We start from the raw sequence: 6,277 nt of genomic DNA, 5'->3' as shown, positions 1-6,277 counted from the left end.
TTTATCAAATGTAGATTTCAGTGTCTGTGGTATTATGTTCAGGAAGTAATATCCTGTACCAATTCATTCAAGGGTACCTCCCACTTTCCTAAGAGGTTCAGTGTGGTTGAATTTATGTTGATGTCTTTGATCCATTTGGACTTAAGTCTTGTGCATGACGATACATATGGATCTATCAGCAGTCTTCTACATGCCAGCATCCAATTTTGCCAGCACCATTTGTTGAAGATGCTTTCTTTTTTCCACTGTATAATTTTTGCTTCTTTGTCAAAAATCAAGTGTTTGTAGGTGTGTGGGTTAATATCAGGGTTTTCAATTCAATTCCATTGGTCTACTTGTCTAGTTTTGTGCCAATACAAAGCTGTTTTCAGGTGTATAGCTCTACAATAGAGCTTGAAGTCAGGGATGATGGTGCTTCTAAAAGTTCCTTTATTGTACAGGGTTGTTTGGCCTATCCTGGGTCTTCTGTTTTTCCATATAAATCTGATTATTGTTCTTTCAAGGTCTGTAAAGAAGTGTGCCTCTATTTTGATAGGGATTGCATTCAATCTGTTGATTCTATCTATCCAAGAGCATATGATATCTTTCAATTTTCTACTATCTTCTTTAATTTCTTTCTTTAAAGACTCAACGTTCGTGCTATACAGGTCTTTCACTTGTTTAGTTAGCGTTACTCCAAGATAGTTTATGTTTTTTGTGACTATTGTAAAGGGTGATGTTTCTCTGATTTCTTTCTCAGCCCATTTATCCTCTATATATAGTAGGATTGCTGATTTTTTTGAGTTAATCTTGTATCCTGCCACTTTGCTGAAGGTGTTTATCTGTTGTAGGAGTTCCTGTGTAGAGTTTTTCATGTCACTTATGTAAATTAGCATATAATCTGCAAATAGTGAAAATTTGACTTCATGCTTTTCAATTTGTATCCCGTTGATCTCCTTTTGTTGTCTTATTGCTCTAGCTAGATCTTCAAGTACAATATTGAAGAGGTATGGAGAGAGTGAACAGCCTTGTCTTGTTCCTGATTTTAGAGGAATTACATTGAGTTTCTCACCATTTAGTTTGATGTTGGCTGTTGGTTGACTGTATATTGCTTTTATTATGTTCAGGTATGTTCCTGTTATCCCTGATCTCTCCAGGACCTTTATGATGAAGGGGTGTTGAATTTTTTTTTTTTTTTGGTTTTACGAGACAGGGTTTCTCTGTTTTGGAGGCTGTCGGTCCAGCCTGCCCTCGAACTCACAGAGATCAGCCTGCCTCTGCCTCCCGAGTGCTGGGATTAAAGGCGTGCGCCACCAACGCCCGGCTGGGGGTGTTGAATTTTGTCAAAGACTTTTTCAGCATCAAGTGAGATGATCATGTGGTTTTTTCTTTTGCAGTTTGTTTATATGGAGGATTACATTGATAGATTTTCGTATGTTGAACCATCCCTGCGTCCCTGTCTGGAAGCCTTCTTGATCATGGTGTATGATTTTTCTGAGTATTTTTGTATCAATGTTTATGAGGGATATTGGTCATCAGTTCTCCCTTTCTGTGACTGGATTCCGGGAGTTCAGTTCAGTGTTTAGCTATGGGTGTCTGCCTCTGCTTCCATAAGTTGCTGGATGAAGGTTCTGTTTCCTAGACTCTCTGGCAGTGGGATTGCATGCTGGCACTCCTTTGATTCATGTATAAAATCCATATATGAGTGAGTACATACCATATTTCTCTTTTTGTGACTGGATTACCTCACTCAGGATGGTTTCTTCTAGTGCCATCCATTTGCCTGAAAATTTCAAGATTCCATTGTTTTTATTTTCTGAATAGTACTCCACTGTGTAAATGTACCACATTTTCTCTATCCACTCTTCAGTTGAGGGGAATCTAGGTTGCTTCCAGGTTCTGGCTATTACAAATAATGCTGCTATGAACATAATGGAACAGACATCCTTGTTGTATTGTATGAACACACATCTTTTGGGTATATGCCTAAGAGTGGAATTTCTGGGTCTTGTGGTAGACTGATTCTCATTTTCCTGAGGAATCTCCATACTGATTTCCAAAGTGGCTGTATGAGTTGGCACTCCCATCAGCAGTAAAAGAGTGTTCCCCTTTCTCCACATCCTCTCCAGCATAAACTGTCATTGGAGTTTTTGATTTTAGCCATTCTAACAGGAGTAAGATGGTATCTCAGACTTGTTTTGATTTGCATTTCCTGGATGGCTAGGGATGTTGAGCACTTTCTTAAGTGTCTCTCAGCCATTTTAGACTCCCCTACTGAGAATTCTCTATTTAGTTCTGTACCCCACTTTTTGATTGGGTCCTTTGGTGTTTTGGAGAGTAGCTTCTTGAGTTCTTTGTAAATTTTTGAGATCAGCCCTCTGTCAGATGTGGGGTTAGTGAATATCTTTTCCTTATCTGTGGGTTGTGTTTGTGTCTTGCTGACTGTGCCCTTTGCCTTACAGAAGCAACAACCCTTCTCAACATGGCAACATCCGGAGGCATCACCATCCTTGACTTTAATCTGTATTACAGAGCTATAGTCATGAAAACATCTTGGTACTGGCACAAAAATAGACAGATAGACCAATGAAATTGAATTGAACACCCCAACATTAACCCATGCATGTATGAATACCTGATCTTTGACAAAGAAGCTAATATACAATGGAAAAAAGAAAGCATCTTTAACAAACGGTGCTGGCATAACTGGAGGCTGACATGTAGAAGATTGCAGATAGATCCACGTGTATCGTCATGCACAAAACTTAAGTCCAAATGGATCAAAGACCTCAACATAAATCCAGCCACACTGAACATGTTAGAAGAGAAAGTAGGAGGTACCCTTGAACAAATTGGTACCGGAGACCATTTCCTTAATATAACACCAGTAGCACAGACACTAAAATCGGCATGAACTTGTTTTTAATGTTGTTCTCTTCTGCTTCATCTGTGTTGGTATGTTCAGGTCTTGCTGGTGTGGAGTCCCTAGCAAGGAGAGTAGTGTCATATTGGTTTTTCTGTTGTTGAGTGTGTTCTTATATTGCTTTCTTCTCATCCCTTATTCCAATGGGTACAGCTGGGGCTCTCTTCTTTTCCTGGTGGGTACGGGTCTAAGGTTCTCTTCTGGTGGGTGCAAGCGGGTCCAATACTCTGATGGGTCTCCAGGTAGGTGCAGATGAGTCTGAGGTACTCCATCTTCTCTGCTCTGAGTGGGGGTGGGAGTAGACAGGCACTCTTAGCATGCTCTTGGTTGCTTGGTCCTCCAGGGTGAGTTGACCTGGCTGCAGTCCCCAGGCAAGGAAATCCTAGAGAGGGCAAGAGGAAAGAACTTCTTTACACCTTCTTAGCAACCGTTAGCACTTCCACTTATGTGGGACACTTTCTAAATTTTTTCTTCCTAGAAAAGGTGAGATATCCTTGGTAATGCCCATGAAAATAGATAGCTTCATTGATTATCCTCCTCAACAGTTCCTTGTGTCTGTAGAGAAGCAAGCTCTTGTCCTATAACTGTTTATCCATCCACTAGGCATGTTTTGTGTACCTGGCATCCCAGTTCCATGTGCAAGCTTCCATAGTAGATTGCTCTTAGCTAGTCTGGAGTTCATTCTGATTTGCTTTACTTGCTGGAATTATTCACTGACAGAGTTTAATCAAATTGGGCTAGAGTTAATTGTAGCATAGATCCATTTGTTTTAAAGTATAGATAAAAATAAAACAGGAAGTGATAATTCCAAAACTTCTTTAAAATAGGGACTATTTTCTTGTCCATGCATTCCTTACCATATGACTATGTGTGCTTCATCTTCCGTAATTGGGTCCTCACTTGACCTCATTATGACCTAGTTTTTCTTTAAAGTACTGTATATACCTAGCGTTTCTTGTAGGAATATCTTAATGAATGAATAATAGTGCAAGTCCATGCATTTCAAACATTTTTGCCATGCCTTCACTAAGAATTCATTTTATGTTTTGTGTGTGTGTGTGTGTGTGTGTGTGTGTTTAAACAGAAGCAAAGATATCACAAGGGGTAATATACTCTGTTATTTTCTATCTAAACACCAAAATAGTGTTACATCAAACCATTGTTGTTCATATTTATTTCATTTAAAAAAATGGGCTTTTACTGTTTTCCTGTGAATTTCTGTGTTTTAATTTGTGTCATTCTTGGGACTAAACCCATGATCTCCTATATTATAGGCACGTACGTATTCTACTATTGACCTACATCTACAACCCATGGTTTATGTACTAAAAGCACTTCTCTACCTTTTACTACACTACAGCTCATAGGGTTATTCCATAAGTCGTTTATACTTCCTTGAACCCCCCTTTCTGATCTCCCCTCTTGTGTTTTTCTTTTTTTGATCACAGAACACATTGTACATTAATATCTCATGTATTTATACTTTGCTTTTGTTGAATTAATTGAAAACAGAATTATTGAGTACAGGATTAAAAAGTATACTTCTTAATATTTTCAGTTTAACTTATTTCCCTTGTGGGAGGTTGATTAGCTACACATAGAATGCTGTGCAATTTTGACAGGTGTGGAACAGACAGCTGGGGACTACCACATAGGAAACCTTTGTTCACTGATGCCCACTAAACACTTAACTAAGAACCAGGTAATGAATTAGGTTAAAGGAACAATTAGAAACCCTGCAGTTCAGTCTCAGCCTTGTCATGTGTAAATTTCCTATCACTGGCTATTTCTGTGAGCTTCAAGTGATAGCTGCCTCACTTGGATGCTATGAGGAGTCAATCAAATAGCAAACCACTGCAAATGTAGTTATTATTTCATTATTACTGCCTCTGTTCCCAGAGCTAATTCTGTGCACAGATCTCCTAAGGAAAATTCTTCTCCTTATTTGGGGGATCTGAGAGAAAATCTGATACATCCTAGCTGTTCGACAATCCATCCCTTCTTGTTAGAGGGAGAGTTACTACACTCAAACACTAGAGGCAGTAGTGCCTGCTGCTTGACTCTGCAGCCCCTCTGTTTATCTCACTGGAGTCCTGATTAAGAACTGACAGAAGGATGAAGTTGAACAAATAGCAGAACAGAAAACAAATGAAAGTCCACAAAGCCCTCTGGGTAATATTGACCTTTCTGAATGTTTTTGTGGGGCATGTGAATTTTTTCTTTCCCCATATTTTGTTTTGTCCTAAAATTATATTCTGGAAATATATAGTTTCTTTAACTGATGATGTAGCTTTATTATTAGAACTTTAATAAATGTAGTTCATGTTGACTCAGGGTAAATTTAAAATACTTCCACTGCCTGGATAGATTGAATTTCTGACATAAGTTTGATATCTACAGTTCATGGAACTCTGATTTGGACAAAAAATTAGTTTCAAGATTTCACTTGGCCTCAATGCCTCCACTTCTTCAGGTGTTAAACAGTTTGTGATATAAACACAAAGAGTAAAGTCACTAAGAGTAACTTTCTATTTTTCCCAACTTATAGATGCTATTTTTTTTTACTATTTTTGAGTGACTTTACTTTGTTAATACCAGTTAAGATATTTTTCTTAGAAAATATACCTCAGATCTGGAGTTTTTCTTGTTACTATTTTAATCATAAATTTATATCCTGTACTATTCAAGCTTCCTACCTGAAACAGATGACACATTGGAACTGTAATTGAGGAGGTTTGATAAATACATTCCTTGTAAGAGAAAATACACACTATATTATTGTGAGCTATAACACTGTGCAACAGACCTTGACAATTCATCCCTCCTCTCTCAGGGAGGTTTTGTACATTTTGACTAGCATCTTCCAGTTCTTCTCCCTCTTTCCTCCCCTAACCTTGGATGACTCCCATTGTAGCATATGATCTAGTGAGTTAGGAACTTCATATTATCTGTGTTAGTGAGGTCCCTCCCTCTGCCCCCTCTTTTTCTTCTTTTGTACTTACTTCCTTCATGTTATCAATTAGCTGTTGTTAACTTATCAAAGGATGACCACATCCTGTGCTGATGGTACAGGGTGTACATGAATGAAAAATGATAGACTTTGTTCTTGGAGAATGTAAGATATATTTGGGCAGATAGGGCACAGGACTAAATAAACCATAACCATAATTATTCCACATAGAGAGGTATGCCATGAAGAACATAGTAGGCATTGTTGGGAAACTATAGCTGACATCTTCTGCATTTTTGGACCTTGGTAAGATGAGCTTTGAAGGAAAGGGAAATACACAGCAAGGGAAGCCTTGGAAAATGACTGGGGGGGCAGGTAATGTGTTTTATTCCTTCCTGGCTCCTGGGGAGTGAGATATAGGGATG

This window comes from Mesocricetus auratus, unplaced genomic scaffold (assembly GCF_017639785.1).
Source record: "Mesocricetus auratus isolate SY011 unplaced genomic scaffold, BCM_Maur_2.0 Super-Scaffold_100676, whole genome shotgun sequence".
NCBI classification, from domain to species: Eukaryota; Metazoa; Chordata; class Mammalia; order Rodentia; family Cricetidae; genus Mesocricetus; species Mesocricetus auratus.
The sequence above is the reverse complement of the archived record's forward strand: the minus strand, read 5'-3'. Positions refer to the sequence as shown.